This window comes from Vulpes lagopus, chromosome 1 (assembly GCF_018345385.1).
Source record: "Vulpes lagopus strain Blue_001 chromosome 1, ASM1834538v1, whole genome shotgun sequence".
Classification (NCBI taxonomy): Eukaryota; Metazoa; Chordata; class Mammalia; order Carnivora; family Canidae; genus Vulpes; species Vulpes lagopus.
The window spans coordinates 98,215,744-98,231,726 of NC_054824.1; the positions used below are offsets into that span (position 1 = coordinate 98,215,744).

General features: G+C 36.9%; 1 protein-coding gene and 1 long non-coding RNA gene across 3 annotated transcripts in view; one reads left to right on the top strand and one right to left on the bottom strand.

The window, feature by feature from the left end:
* The window catches only part of COL8A1 (collagen type VIII alpha 1 chain), a 142,440-nt gene that overhangs the window by 36,347 nt on the left and 90,110 nt on the right, over positions 1-15,983 (bottom strand). The window lies entirely within an intron of this gene.
* LOC121499326 lies at positions 447-12,174 on the top strand. The gene is made up of 4 exons (XR_005990095.1): positions 447-513; positions 10,520-10,652; positions 11,049-11,131; positions 12,059-12,174. It is a non-coding gene; the product is annotated as an uncharacterized LOC121499326 (long non-coding RNA).

Consider the following 15,983-nt stretch of genomic DNA (forward strand, 5'->3'; position numbering starts at 1 on the left):
AAGCAAGAGCTGAGAACTAACAAAATACCACGGATGACTATCCATTACTATTTTTATTCTTCCTTTGCCTTGCAAATAAGATTTATGGGGGGAAAAGTATGATTATAATTAATAAATCAAAGCCAATAATGGGACAGTTTCATTGGAAGAAAAAGTAGAAGAAAGAGGAGGGAAAATCCCCAGACATTGGTTGTATCTGTTCTCTGTCAGCCAAACCTTGGTGTCTGAAAATTATTGCTGGAATAGCTGGAATTCTTAACAAAAGTTCCAGGAAACCTGGGGGCTTCTGGACAGCATATGTGAGGTTCAGAGGAAAGGAATATTTCATCTTCTGTGAAAGTCACAAGTACGAAGAACAAGGTGTTAACAAGGTAGCAGGTAGGTGTGTCAGGGTGAGCCTGTTTCTTCTTTTCATGTTTCTTTTATTTTCTCTAGGTGCCTGAAGCCAAGCTTATTGCAGAGAGGAGAGTACCCCTTCCTTCTCCCCTCAGAGTTCCTGGGGGAAAGTTCCAGGTGCGTACTTGGCATGGTGGCATTCCTGGCAGGCACACAACTGCCAACTATTCCTGACCCGGTAGTTTCAACTTCAGCCCAGGGGCCAATTTATTCCTCTAGCACGCACCAGGCGGTGGACACTAGCAATTGCTAGTGTAGAAGAAACTTAGTCTCAAAAATCAGATTCTTTCCATGTAGATTTCAGTCCTGAGGATCAATTGGGGACTCCTTTGGTAAGTCCATCTCAGCCTCCCTGTTGATAATCATTGTGGCCTCTGGCAAATCACTGAATCTCAGTGAGCCTCAGTTTCTTTGTGGGTACCATGACATTAACAAGCACCTCAGGGGGTTATTGTGAGATTGCCAGCACGGTGCCTGCTTCACCACAGATGTTTCTTGAAATGTTTCAGATCCTCTTCCAAATAACATGGTATTTTAAAATTTGGTATGCATTTCTATCAAATGCATATTGTTTCTTTTTTAATTTAGTAAAATTAATATGCAAATAAATTTAAAACTAAATTATTTTAAATAAATTTAAATGATTTCAAAAACAAGTGTCTTGTACCCCTCCCCAAGTTTATTCATTCATTGTCTCTACCTCATGTAGGATGTATAGTGTGGAGAGTAAGTCTAGGAGGAGGGCCAAAATGAAACTAGAGGATGTTGTTTGATTATTTTCTGCCTGTCTTCCAAGGATCTCCTGAGTTAAAAATGCATCTGGCTTCCATTTCCTGCAGAATTTTGCTTATTTGAAATGTTCAAGAAATCAATTGATCCGACTTCAAACAGACTAGGTTTTGTTGGTTGTGTAAAAACCCACACCTCCACTTGTGTCACTCCCAAGTCTGGACTTCACAAACATCCAGTTCCTTTCGTACCTTAGTAAAGGACTTCTTTTTGGCTGCTTACCCTTTGTGCTGAGAGCCAAGTGTCAGGCTGGGAATTGAGGCAATAAATCTCTGTGATTCCTCATATTTGGAATTTCTCCTGTTGCTTCTGATAAGGAAATGACAGAGTCTCTCAGCTATATGCATGAACCTCAGAGAAATTTGTAATCCAAATCATGTTTTGCTCACAAAATGGAAAGCAAAATGTGCTAACCCTGGCTTTGAGTTAACCCAGATGGTTTTGAGAGCTTGGGTAGTGAGCATAGAAATCATCTTTGCTTTTGACTGGATTGCACTTGGAAATTTTTAAAATGAAAATAAATTCCTCTTTATCTTTTAAAATATTTTGATTAAATCTTTCTCAATTATGAGGGAAGAGGGTAGTTGCAACAAAATTTGTCCTAGGTGAAGTCTTTGTAAAGGATCTTCACCTTTCTGTAGTAAGAATAGACTTCACTGTTGGTCCCATTGCTTCCTCCACCCCCTGCCCATATCTAAGTACTTCTAAGTTTCATACTAAGCCTCAATGACTGGTGGAAATGAATGTGATTTGGGATCAGCAATTCTTCAAAAATGGAAAGTTTTTCCCAAGACCTATCCACATTCTCTGAGATGACTACTGGAGCCAGCCCAGGTCTGGCTAACTCCCGGCATGATCATAGCAAAAAGATATTCCCAAAATTTAAAAAAAGAAAAACTATTTTTTTTAAGTTTCTAGTTGCTTTTGAGTATGTTCTATCCAACAACTTCACCGACAACATTCACTCTCTGGCATTTTAGTAGAAGTGGTAAAAATTTTACTTGGAACAAAAAGCTTCATTCAGCAGCAATCCCTCAGCTCTAGCTCTTCTTTGCCGGAGACCCACACCATACTCAAAGAGGAGATTGTTTTGGTCATCTGCGGTCAGAACCCTGCACAGGCTTGGCTAGCATTGATATGAGGTCAACTAGCAAGTGACTCCTTTCAAAGAACTATGGTTTTGAGCCATACTGTATGAGGAACTCATTGAAAATGAGTTTCTTCCTCTCTACTTAGTCTACAGTCAGTTCCTAATTTGGATTTTGTTGGCACAGGGTAAAATCAATGATTCTGACACATTTGCCATTTGGAATGAATTGGTATATCCATTGTTTTTACCATCGAGGTGATTGGCTTGAGTTTCACTGATTTAACTAACTCTTTTAGTGTCAGGCAGATAAAGGTTTCTGAACTAGTAAAGCCAAGTCATTGTGTGGCTAATAAAAACAGGTTAATCTAAAAAATACCATGTACAATTCATTTTGGAATGTATTTTCTACTTAAGTTTGAACATGAGGGGGTCTAATGTCCTAAGAGTTCATTCAACAAAATATTTGAAGCCATAGAGTGAGAAATCTATCCAAACTTTCCATTTTCACACTTACTTAGTTTTTACTTTTCCTCATGTCCATGCTATGACTTGGGACAGGAGAGATTAGGGAATTATTTTGCAGACATTTTGGGGTTAGAATTCTTTCTTTTGCTTTTTGCACTTATTATGATAAAATTTGGAAGCTCTGAGAGAACTAAGGAGCTATATAGCAAGCACAATTCCTTTATTTTGGATTTATTATATTATTTCTTTGGTGTCTACTGTATATTAGGCATTAGAGATGCAGTGACAAAGAATTGCCTGTAAGATTCTTGTTTTCATGGTGCTTGTATTTCAGTGGAGGCAGCCAGATAATAAGCCAAACCAGATCATTTTAGATAGAGGCAAGGACTAGAGAGAAAAGGAACAAGATCTTGTGATTGGATGGGAATGGGATTGATGCAACTTTAAATAGGCCGTCGAGGGAGGGGGGTCTTCTGAGAAGGTGGAAGCTGAATATAATGAAGGATCCAGCCATGTGACCCTGGACAGTGGCAGGAAGAATGCCTAGCAAGTGTCAAAGCTAATTGTAGTCTCTATTTGTGAGAGTGAAATGAGTTAATATGTGTAGAATGCTAAGAACAGTGCCTGGCATCCATAAATGCTGACTGCTTTTCATTTATTAAACAATTCATTGAATACCTACCAGGTACCAGTGTCAGTGCTAGGTGCAAGGAATTAAGAGTTGCATGGAGACAGTTGCAACTCCAAGGCCTTCACTTCAGACTGGTGCAGTGATTCTCAAACAATATGGTTTACAGACCATCCACATCTTACTCACTGGCATTCTCTTTTTCCAGTCCTCTCCCCAACAGACTCTAACTAGATAGGCTTGGGGACTGAACCAGAAATCCACATTTTCTACAAGCTTGCTCCAGTTGATTCTTAGGCCCATTAAAAGTAGAGAACCATGTCCTAACGGATGGACTGTGACCAACTCGAGGTTCCCTTTAATACAGCATGTGTTATAGCATCAAGTATAATCAATTGTCCCATTTCAAGGAGTAACTCTTAATATGCAAGAGTAGCTTTGCCCAGTTTATGGAGCCATAAATACCATGGAATTATATTTCACAATTAACATTCTGTCATGGTTAGGACTAACTTCTTTGTTGATCTTGAGCTGGCTGAGGATGTTGTGTGTTTTGGATAAATCTGCTTTTTGGCGATGGCTTGGAAAGTTTGCCTGACACTCTTAAGTGTCATTTAAAACCTGCCAAAAAAAATGGCTTTTACCTTTTAGGAAGAATGTGCCAGCCAATGTTTGCCAAAGGCTCTTGTATCCTGGAAGAAATTCTACTTGTAAGTAAGTTTGCCTAACTGAAATTCCTCCTGTGGGCTCCTCCTTGTACCTATTTTTAAAGTGTAATGTCATGAAAAAGGGAGATGGGAAAGTTTTATTTTATCATCTCTCCTTGGTTTTCTACTAGAATGTATCCTATTCATTTTCTCACTTTATAATGACTTCTATACATTTCTAAAAGGTCTCAGATAGAAGGATCTCAAAGAATATTTGATATAAGGACAGATTCATGCTCATCTACTTGAGACTGAGTGCTAACAGTCTCTTACACCTGTACTGGACCCCAGGCCAGTTTAGCTGTGTAGGTGAGGCTTCCAGTATTTTCCTAAAGAAGCCTTGGTCTGGGAATGGATGTATCCCATTTAGCTCCATTTTAAGTTCTTATTTTCCCCCCTTTACTCATTTCCATCCATAGCTATTCAACTGCTATGGCCAGATAGAATGATGACAATGGAAAAAAAGCTGCCCCTGAGGATGAGGTCAAAAGTGGTAGGGGTGAATGAACTGATGTAAGCTTAAGGAAAATTTGAATCTCAGACATGGATCTGAGAATCTTAGAATTGAGAGGGTGATAGAAAAACAAACAAACAAGCAAGCAAACAAACAGGTTTTAGGGCCGCATTCAGTTATTCAGATTTTTTATTTAACTCTTCAGGTTGGTATGGTAATCCTCCTCACCAAGAGTATGGAGAATGGGTAGAAAATGTAGATAATAATAATAATAATAATAATAATAATTAATAAATAAATAAAAAAGAAAATGTAGACCACATAAAAATCAGTGAAAGATCAAGATCAAGATCCACTAATACCCAGTCAATGTCTGTGAATGATATCAATATGTAGGGCAGTGACAGCTCAACTATGACACCAGAGAAAGAGGATATTTATTAGACAAGTCCTGTTCCTTCAGAGAGAAACTTTTCTTGTTATTTTGATTAGGTTTCACCCTAATAATATGGCTTTTTTTTTTACACAAATAGAAAAGATTCCTTTCCTTTCTTAGATTTAATCATTTATTCAGGCTTTTATGTATTTATACATGCAGTGAAGATTTACTCGGTCGGTGCTCAGTGTGTGCCAAGTACAGTTCTAATTGCTGGGGATGCAATAATAAAGAAGACAGAAGGGCCCCTGTCCTTACAGTTTATACACCATTAAATTTCATTTATTTTTCTTCTACAAAAATGATCATAGCTAGTTACTATCCATCAGACAAGTGAAAATGTTGAAAGGAGCTGTTCTCTGTGTAAATGGAGACCTGACAAAATGACTATAGTTCTAATTTCCTTGGAATTTGGTGTCCTTTTAGTGTTCTCTGAATATGAATCAAATAATTTCTGTGTCCATTTAAAAACTCCTGTTTACTCAGATTTGGCTCCATCCCAGACTTACTGGTGATTTTGGCTAAGTCTTTGAACTCCAAAAGTGTTTTCTTGCTCTTATCAATCATGCATGGGTGATGTGATGGCACTGTCCCCAAACTCTGAGGCCAATCACAGTACAACATAGCTGCCTGACCCAGTTCAAGACTGTGGTTCCCACAAAGGGGCCACTGGCTCACAAACCCAGCACATTTCTTCCCTGATTCCACTGTAACATTTCTTTCTCAAGAGTATAAACCTCAGGCCGATATTTAACATTCCTTTGAACTGAACCGTAGATTTGTACCTTGTACTTCTTGAGAGCCTGGAGAGCTATGCTTCCATTATTCATATTTATAAACATGTCGTAAACAGAAGGCATGGTTTTGTAATTCTCTAGTTCACGGGTCTTTGAAACTATTTGACAAAAGAACATTTAGAAACATCACACCAGCTGAGGCTGATCATCTGGCTCAGAATTCTGTGGGTGGGATTCCACATGATAGCAGAGTATCCTCGTTGGTATACATGGCTCATTCTTTAAAAAGTGGAAATGTAGCTTAAAGATTCTTGAATTTAAAAATTCTGAAATTAGACTAATTAATACAATGAGAGGGCGAGAGGGTTACAAGTTTTGGAAAATGGTGCTACTACTTATCCAGTTGCTCAGGCTCAAAGTTTCAGAGACATTCTTTTTTTTTTTTTTTTTTCCGCATCAAACATTGAGAGGTTATGCAGCCCTTTTTCAGATTTATATTTATTTTGATAAGTGAATAATAACATTCCAGATTTAAATTTTGAGGTAAGCTATGATTACATGACATTGCATGACTCGCAAAAGATAACGTTGAAAAACTAATTTATTTCTCTAAAAAATAGTTTCTCAGAGTTATTGCAGTTTTTAAGGTCTGATATTATTTGGATAGCAACAATGCTTTTTCCCCCCTTCCTTTGCTCTCTTTTCCGGTTTTTTTTTTTTTTTTTTTTTTTTGTAGTAAGAACAGGTAACATGGGAACTACCTTCTTAATCAGTTTTTAAGTGTATGGTACAGTATTAGCAATAAGTACAATGTCAAATGGCAGATCTTGGGAACTTAGTCATCTTGTACAACTGACACTTTATATGCACCTAATAGCAACTCTCCATTCCCCCTCACCCCCACCGTCCCTGGCAACAACCATTCTATTTCTGCTTCTATGAACTGGACTATTTTAGATAACTAGGAAATGTTCTTGATATGTCCTTTTCTCACACAGCCAATGCATCAGCAAGTTTCAGGACCTTTCCAAAGACATGCATCCTGAGCCACTATTCCTAAGGCACCATCATGTTTTTCCTGGATCATTGTTTTAGTCCGTTACTGGGACTGGGAGGAGGAGGCCCTACCTCCACTCTCACCCCCGTCTGGTCTGATCTGCCTGGAGAAACCAGACCGATGATTTAAAGACATAGACGGGGCCCTATCAAAACCATCTCATGTCACCCTACTGAAAATCCTAGGAACTCTGAGTTGCCTCATAGCCTGTAAGGCATGCATACTATGGTACTGGCCTCTTCACAGACACCATCTTGTTAGTCATCATGCTCCAGCCAGTGGTCTCCTTGCTATTCTGGAACAGGCTTGGCTGGCTCCCAACCCTAGGACTTTCCGCTTGCTTCTCTCTCTGCCTGAACTCCCTCCCACATATCTGCACAAACTCACCTTATTTGGACCTCTGATCAGATGTCATCTCCTCAGAGAGGTCTGCCTGGATCTTCTGATTCAAAGCAATGCTTGCAACTCCCCTGGTAATGGTCTTCCTTCATTACCAGACACAGTATTACATATTTATTTGTTTTCTTGTTTATTGTTTTCTCTTCAACTAGATAGAGTGTAAGCTCTGAACTTGGAATGTCATTTCTGATGCCATTCATTGCTAAATCCCCTAAACTTAGAACGGTGCCAGATACATAGTAGATTCTCAACAAACATGTGTTTGTAATACTTTTTACTATGCTTAAGGTCTAATTAATCTTTTACCTCTAATCATATTTGTACAAGGGACTTATTTTTAATTCAGAGTATCAGAGGGTAGTCACTTTGTGTCAAGATTTTATTGTTGAAAGAAACTATAATTGTGGGGCAAGCATAGATCTAATAATTGGGATATGGGTCTTCAACTATTCACTTATTTCTTTGAAGTTGATTTAAAAAATCTGTGCTTCAATTTCCCTTATTTCTCAAATAAGTTTGTGATAATAAAATTTATCTAACTTGATTTTGAGTTTGCTGTGATGATTAAATATATGTAAGTAGTTGGAATGACATAAAAATTTACTAAAGTGAGATAGTGATATTTTATTCTACTCTATTTTAATTATTATCCTTTATTTCTATAGCTCTGTCCACATGTTTATTTTCCTTCTTTATAGAGAATATTTATATCAGCAGATCTTAGCATATTATAAATACACAATACAAAGAAACCACTAGTACTTTATTTTGGTAACCATTCTGTAGTGTTTGGTTTATTGAGGTAAGAAATAGTTTAGTAACAGAAGTCTTAGATAAGAAGCCAAAAGAATTAGCAAGGACCGGGCTTTTAAATCCAAGCAAATCTCTGATAAAAGTATGAAGTGAAGGAGGTTGAAATTCAATTCCACCAGCAAAGATGTGAATTTTCTGCAGAAGCCCTTTGGTGAGGACTCCTGGGAGTCTGGAAGAGGCAGGAGTGCACAGTTCAGGTGCACAGGCCAAGTCCAGCATCCAGGAAGACAAGGGAAATGTAAATCTCCCTGAGTGAGCTCTTCACTCCACTGCAAATGCCATGAGTGTTATTTACTGTGCTTCTGGACAATAGACCAGAAAAACAAATCCTCTGTCCTGGCTCTTCTCCCACATGTAGGACCATTTAAGACAAACCAATATGAATACTGCCCATCATCTCTGCATTTGCTCTTGGGATCACATACACTGGATAACTCTAAATTTCAATCTGATTGTAAAGAATTCTCAATGTAAATTACATTCTAATTTTATTTCTACTGTATGAAAGTGGAGCCCAGAAACGTTAAGCAAGTTGTCCAAAGTTGCAGAACAAGTTGGAAGTTGATTTCAAGTTGTTGCTCTTTTTGTTGCATTACAGTGACTTTGTGTAGATAGAAGCATGTCTTTATGTACACGTATTGATTTCATTTGGAAGAATCAGAAAAAACTCATTGCTTCAGTATGTATTTTATGAGATTTTTTTTCAGATACTGACCTGGGACCTGATAATTATTTATAGGTAATAATTGTTTTGGTGACTATTTTAAATTGTCAATATGAAAGAGGCTGGCTAGACTAATCCCTTTCCAGGAGCTGTCTAGGTTCAATTCCAGCTGTATCACTTTACTGGTTGCACAACCTCAGTCAAGTTTCTTAAATCTTTTTTTTGTACATTGCAGTTATATTCCCTTTCTGGTAAAATGGGGATAATAATTGTATCTATCTCATTGGGTTGCTGTGTATAACTGAACATATAAAAAGTATTAGCTCTGTGCCTCGTGCATAGTGCTTTATATATATTTATTTTTAGAGCACCTAGATACAAATGAAGACAACCAGAGCACGTTAGAGTTTATTCTTAGGGTTCTCATCTTGAACATAATTTTGTAAAAAAAAAAAAAAAAGAAAGAAAGAAAGAAAAGGAAAAACAAAAGAAAGAAAGAAGGAGCGAACAGTGTCCAAAAGAAAGCACTTCATTGTAGTCTCTAGATGCAGTAATTCAAAACCATCACTAGATGGCAATTGTAATCCATTGTTACTTCAGCGGCAGTGGGTTTTAGTGGATGGGTCAAACCCTGGAATCTATTTTCTGTGCTCAGGCTGCCTCTTCCCCATGAGGTGGGCCTTTAACAGGACCGTTTGCCTTCTGCGGCCACTCTTAGGACCTACCCACAGGCTCCCAGTCCTGTGGCAACCTCACAGAAGCCTGGGTTTATCTGCCTCCATCCTTTTGTGAATTTGCATATCAGAAGTGCTCTTGGCCAGGGGACTACAGGACAGTGTCACAATCTTGTGTTAAGATTAATCAATGAATCTCAAAATGTGATCCTTCCACTGGTAGCTTCAGCATCACCTGGGAGCTTGTTAACATGCAAATAACTTGGTTCCCCTCTCAGACCTGCTGCCCAGAAATAAGTGTTTTAACAAGGCCTCCTGAGGATTCTGAGGTCTGCTAAAGTTTGAGAACCACTGAGAGGAACCAATGTTTAGCATCATATAAATGTTGGCAGTGGCAGATCCTCAGAGAATATTTTGCACAACCCGCTCATCTTGCTGAGAAGGAAACTGAGCCCAGGGAAGTTAAATGACTCACTAAAGACCACAGGGTAGGCTTGTGGCAGAGTCAGGTCACAGGGACTGCCAAGTTGCATCCCCCAGCTTTTCCCACCCTCATCCAATTTCCCCTTCAAAACTAAGACTACCAAGTACACATTCTAGCCTGATTCCTACTCATGAAGAGGAAAAAAAAAACCCTTATCTTTTGTACAGGAGTTGGTTCATTCATTTCAATTGACCTTTCTGCAGGGATAAAAAATGGAGTGTGATGCATTTTCAGTCCTAGGTGTGTGTGTATGTGTGCATGTGTGTCAGAAGTGAGGAGGATCAAGTAAAAAAAGAGTCACATCTTCAATTGCTAGGAAAGGCATATATGCAGGGCACCCTGGGAAACAGGTGAGCACAGTTAAGACAGGCAAAGGGATTAGGGAAGCTGTAAGAGGAGGAAGCTTCAGAGCTGAACTTTGGGGGTTGGTATGGAGGAGTTCATCAGGAGAAGCAGGGAAAGGATATTCAAAAAGAAAGATCGGCATGTGTCAGGGCATGGGGCCATGAACCAGTGTGGGGAACCACAAGAGTTTGGTCTGATGGAGGGGAAGGGTGCATGTGGAGGAATTACCACGTTATAAATAATAATGATATCACTATGACTACTAATAGCTGACACTTATTGAATATTATGCACCAAGTATTGCACTAAACATTTTATATCTACTGTTAATTTAATCCTTAAACAACTTTGTGAGAGTCTACTCTTATTCCTATTTTACAGGTGACAATTTTCATAGATGACAACAGAAATAATTTTCCTTAAAATCAAGTGTTACTATTTCTTAGATAGACATTGAACTGGGAAAAAGAGCCTTAAATACTTACTTGTCCCACAATGATCTCCATAATGCATAGTAAGTATATATTTTTGAAGTAAGAGGAATGTGTGTTCAATAAATATAATTTTATTGTAAGCATATTTTTCATAAATGCATAAAATCAGGAGGATTTCGACAGCCTTTCTTTTTTAATTCATGGAATGAATGTCCCATTATTCTTTGGTCTATCAGAAACTGGAAGTAGCCAGTTTCTCATCATAATAGATGATTTGTGTCTGAAAAACGGCAAAGAAAGCTCATTCAATTATTTGACTCACTGAAGAAAGGAAGCTAAGTAATGAATGAGTGATCTGGTCTGAAATCATTGGCTTTGTTATATTTTTGGTTTTTACTGTATAAGCATTCACTGTGAATGTGCTTTTTACGTATTATATGGATATTAGTCAATATAGCATCTCTTCTTCCTTGCAGAGCAACCTTCCTTACCCACAACCAAACTAAAAACTCAAGTTACAAAGTTCTTGGTAGGATTTGGAATACCTAGCTCTTTCTAGGTAAGCTTCCAGAACTTCCTGGATTCTTTGGGATATTTTTCAGTATTTTCACTTTTTACCTTAGAAATTAATTTTTCTGCTTCTTAGTTTTCTCATCTGCAAAATATTGGTATTTGATGAGATAATCTAGAAGGCTCCTTTCTATGGATTTATGACTTAATGATTAAATGGCCCAAAGAACTCATTTCTGAGTTTTTTTGGTAGTAAAATTTTAGTGTTATTTCCATAAAGGAGTTATCAAACCAAATATTCGTTCATGAATTTTTAATTGGGATGCCTAAAATACTCTATACTTCACTTTTTAGGATCACTTAGACCTTATCCAGTTCAAAGATGTGATTATATGATATAGTCCCACAAGACATTTTGTACATCTCCAGGGCTAAGAGCTAGGGCCAGTTTTAAGGAGACACCATTGAAAATGATGGATGGCCAATTTATTTCAAGGTGGAAGGGTTGCACTTTACATGATGATGTTCTTTTCTGATGGCTGCAATAACCATTTAGACCTCAGGGCCCATATTATAACCTTGATCTTTCCACTTGTGTTCACAGCTGAGGACTTTCTCAAGAAAATCCAGAAAACCTAACCCTGTTTACCTTTCTTGTCTAGAGAATTTGAATAGTCCACAGGGTGCTTTATCTTGAACCAAAGGAAGGGCAATAATGCCCGAAAGGAGAACCTATAAAATGTATTCTTATTTCTAAATTTTGTGATTGAGAAGAAAATTTGCATTTTACTCCTCTCAGACAGTTTTTGCCTTTCTCATTTATAGGTAGTTTTGGAGTCGATTACAAAAGTTTTTCTATTTACTTATTATAAAAGCAGTGCATGAAACTATTACAGAAAAGTGTAATAACACAGAGATGTCTAAGATTCTGCTACCCACAGTTGGCTATTTTCCTTTTCCTTTTTCTTTATTCTAGGTGATCAAGGACATTAAGGAACTGGCAACAAGTTCTACATTATATTTTGAAACCTGCTTTTAAAAATTAATATATAATTATCTAATTTACACAATTTTTAATATCTACCTTCAAAGGTAACATACGATTATTATTGTATTAAAAATTATAAAACTCTTCAATTTTCACTGTTTTGTGATTTTCAGTGCCATTCTGATTTAAGTCCCTTTCTGTTTGTTTTCATTCTCCTTTTTCCAGAAAATATTTAAGATTATTTCAGCCCACTTTCCTCCAAGTGGGTATATATAATATGTACAGGAAAATGCACCTCTGAAATTCATACCACACTGTTTTTGGGTTTCTGTTTTTTTGTTTTGTTTTGTTTTGCCTTTTTAACATGAGACTTTTGCTTTACAAACAACAGGCACATGTCGACACACTGGGAGAAGCATCATAAAGATTTCTGTCATAACATAAAGAAAAATATTGTACATAAAGAAAATAACAAAAAATTTTGTTGAAATCTTTAGAAAGTGAAGAGTAACTCCTCCTTCATATAGTCTTCTTTATAAGTATGTATTTTTCAAAAACATGTTCATAAGCCTACCAGCTTTGAGGGCAGAGCTCTGGTCTTATTACCCAATATTCCTTCAGTGTCTAGAAGCTTCCTGATCCATTGTATTTGCTGGATAAACCCTTGTGGAGTTGAAATGAATAGAAATAGAATAAATTCCAAATGTTTTAGTATTTTGTGATAGGTTGCATTGTGATTTCTAATAGCATTGCAGTAAGAGGCAGCAGTGGTGAAGAGCTTAGCTTCTGTTCCCTGCTGCTAATTTTCAAATCCCCAAATGAAATAATCTTGATCTAACTCTCAGCATAGCGCTGAGTCCACATGATGCCAAGTAGATATTAGCTTTAAATTATTTGAACTATTTTTTTGCTATATATATATTTTTCTCCTAAGTGAAAACCCATTTTTTCCTGAGAACTTTCAGTTAGATTTTTCAAAACAGGAATAAGCTCCTTCTTTAGAGGTTATACATAAAATGTCTTAAAGAGTTGGTAGGGGGAATAAAATAGGCCATATTTTATAATAAATTTATATATAATTACTATTTTACATTGCCTGTATCACCTAATACTCTAATGTTTCATTCACTCATAATATTTAATGGGAATGTATTTTAAAATAAAGTGTGCTACAGAGTCATAAATATAATTTATAGTTCTTTCCATGGTACTTTTAGTCTAAGCCTTTCAAGCATTCAGCAAGTATAACATGACTGCTTTTAATGAGTGAACAATTTGAGGCATCAGCTAATGGAATCTGACATTTCCCCTGCATGCAGAAGGTGTTTAAGAAGGACCAAACTGCAACTATGAATCTGCATTGCTCTATGTTTAACAGAATCTTTGGAAATTTGTCTCAGCCACATCAAGACAGGTGCATACAGTTTTCCCAGTGTGAAACAAACAATGTAAACAATGGAATCCCCTAGTCCTCTCTGCCCAAAACAAACAATATGAACCATTCAGACAATAGAAACAAAGAGAAATATAGATGACTTCACATTTTCTAGTAGCCACATTAAAAAAGTTAAAAGAAACAGGTGAGATTAATTTTAATATTTTATTTAACTCAAGATATCCAGAACACTATCATCTTAATGTGCAATCAGTATAAGAGGTATTGAGATATTTTAACATTCTTCTTTGTTTTCATTCAAAGTCTTAGAAATCCCACATGTATCTTACATTCACAATACATCTCAACTGGGACTAGCCACATTTCAAGAGCTCAGTACCCCCTGTGGCTCATGGCTACCTTATTGGGCAGTGTTGCTCGGTTTCAGCTCTGGAGGCACCAGAGGGTGGCGGTGTATAGAGGTGAGAAGACAAAGACCAGCTTGGAGTCATGTGTGCCTGTTCCTGGCTCTGACATCTGATATAGAAATGGCTGTGAACAAGTGATTTAGTGTCTCTGGGTCTCAAATTTCTACTGTCTATAATGGTGGTTGTTAGTAACTGCCATACTCCTCCTCTTAGGAGGCTGGGCGGGGTGGGAGGGCAGGGGGCATGGGGAAAAAAGATTAAATAAGATATTGTATGTGTAAGTGCTCTACTAGATCTTAAAGCACCATACATATGTAAGGCATTATTGCCCTTGTTATTGTAGATTTACTCTCAAGACTTGCCCAAGGCCACATTCCCAGTTGGTAGGAGAATCAAAGATAGAATCTGAGGCTTCTAACTTCCAGCCATCTGCTTCAACTAAAGGCTGTTCGTACCAAGCTAGCTTTAAAACAAAACAAAACAACAAAACAAAACAAAAAAACCCTCCAAACCTTTCAATTAAAAAAATAAATAAGGAAGAGGGTGTCAGTAACAACCATATTAAATAGTTAGGGTCTCCTTGACCCTATGACAGTTCATATGTTCTGAAGTTAAAATTATACATATAAGATATTTATATACTTATATATCCAAATTACAACCATCAAGGATTGGACTTTATTGCTGTCATATAACATAAAACCCCACGTTCTTCAGTGTTTCAAACAACTTCTAAATTGAACTGTGGTTTCCCTTCTATTTACCTCCAAATTATAGTACATGAAAGACCTTCTGCAGTGGGATTGATTAATAAAACAGACATGGATCAATTCAGCAGGTTTTCCATGACTATTTTCGGTTACAGATGTACCTCCTTATTTCCCATGTGTGAGACACCTCTCTAGTGTGAATCTAAGAGACACACTAATCTCTGAACCGAAAGTTGGAATAATTCAATTCAATCCATACTATTTAAGTGCTCACTGTGTATAAGGCACATTAGGCATTTTAATGAGCGAAAGGAGTTTATTTCCATGATAACTGTCACTTCTAGATGTATGTTATTTAACTGGAAAAAAATATGGAATCTGTCTACCAAAATGGCTATGACATATGACTCAGCCATCTATAATTCAGAAACTAAGAAAGATGACTAGAAGGGTAATTCAAGATTACTCAAAAATAATTTTAAAAGTTACATTCTTTACTTTTGAAGGGCACACGGAGGATTAGTTACCATGACCTATTTCCATTTTCCTAACTGTAAGTCTATCATGGTTTTCATATTTACATTTTTATTTTCTACATTCATTTCAAATGAATTTCTTCATAGAACTTTAAAGCCACACAAAATATCTAGAGCTTTATACTGTGTGAAATTAGGCACAAACCAAGTTCGTTTTCACTAGAAGAAACCCATTCAAAAAGTTCTTTATTCTTTCTTCTGTCAAAATTCCTTCATAAAAATGACTTTCGGCTGGTTATTTTTATTAGAAAACTATCATATACAAGCTTTGGGCCTGCCTGAGTTGATGACCGTGTTGAATTAATGTAATTTTTATTTTCATTTGCTGAATCATTGCTGTTGACTATTGAATGAAATCTTTTTTTTGAGTAACCTTCACGTTTTATTGCTTTTGCACCCTAGTTTAAAAACAAAGCTTAATTTTTTAAAAGTCCAATAAAATGTATTTTTGATATTTCCACCATAACTTTACAAGTAGTTCCTCTACCCTATAATACCACCTCCTGCATTTTTATGATTTAGTTTAACATTATTATTGCAATTTTTTACTGGGTGAGCCCATCAATGTCCTTGGCAGCAAGATTTTGTTACAAGAAATCCAGAAGCTAAGCCTGTAGTTGATTGCGACAATTATAAAATTTCTCTGGATTGAGTTCAGAGCCTTATCCTGACATTATGAATGTGACAGAGTCATACCTCCTTCATCAGCTTTTCCAAAATACACGGTTGGTTTGAGTCCTATAAGCTGTTGCTGAAAAGGACATCTATTTTTTATTCAATGGTTTTGCATTATAAATATTTCATTTGATTAACATCTGGCTTTGATGGAATCCAGCCAAAACAATTAGAGGTACCTGTAGTAAA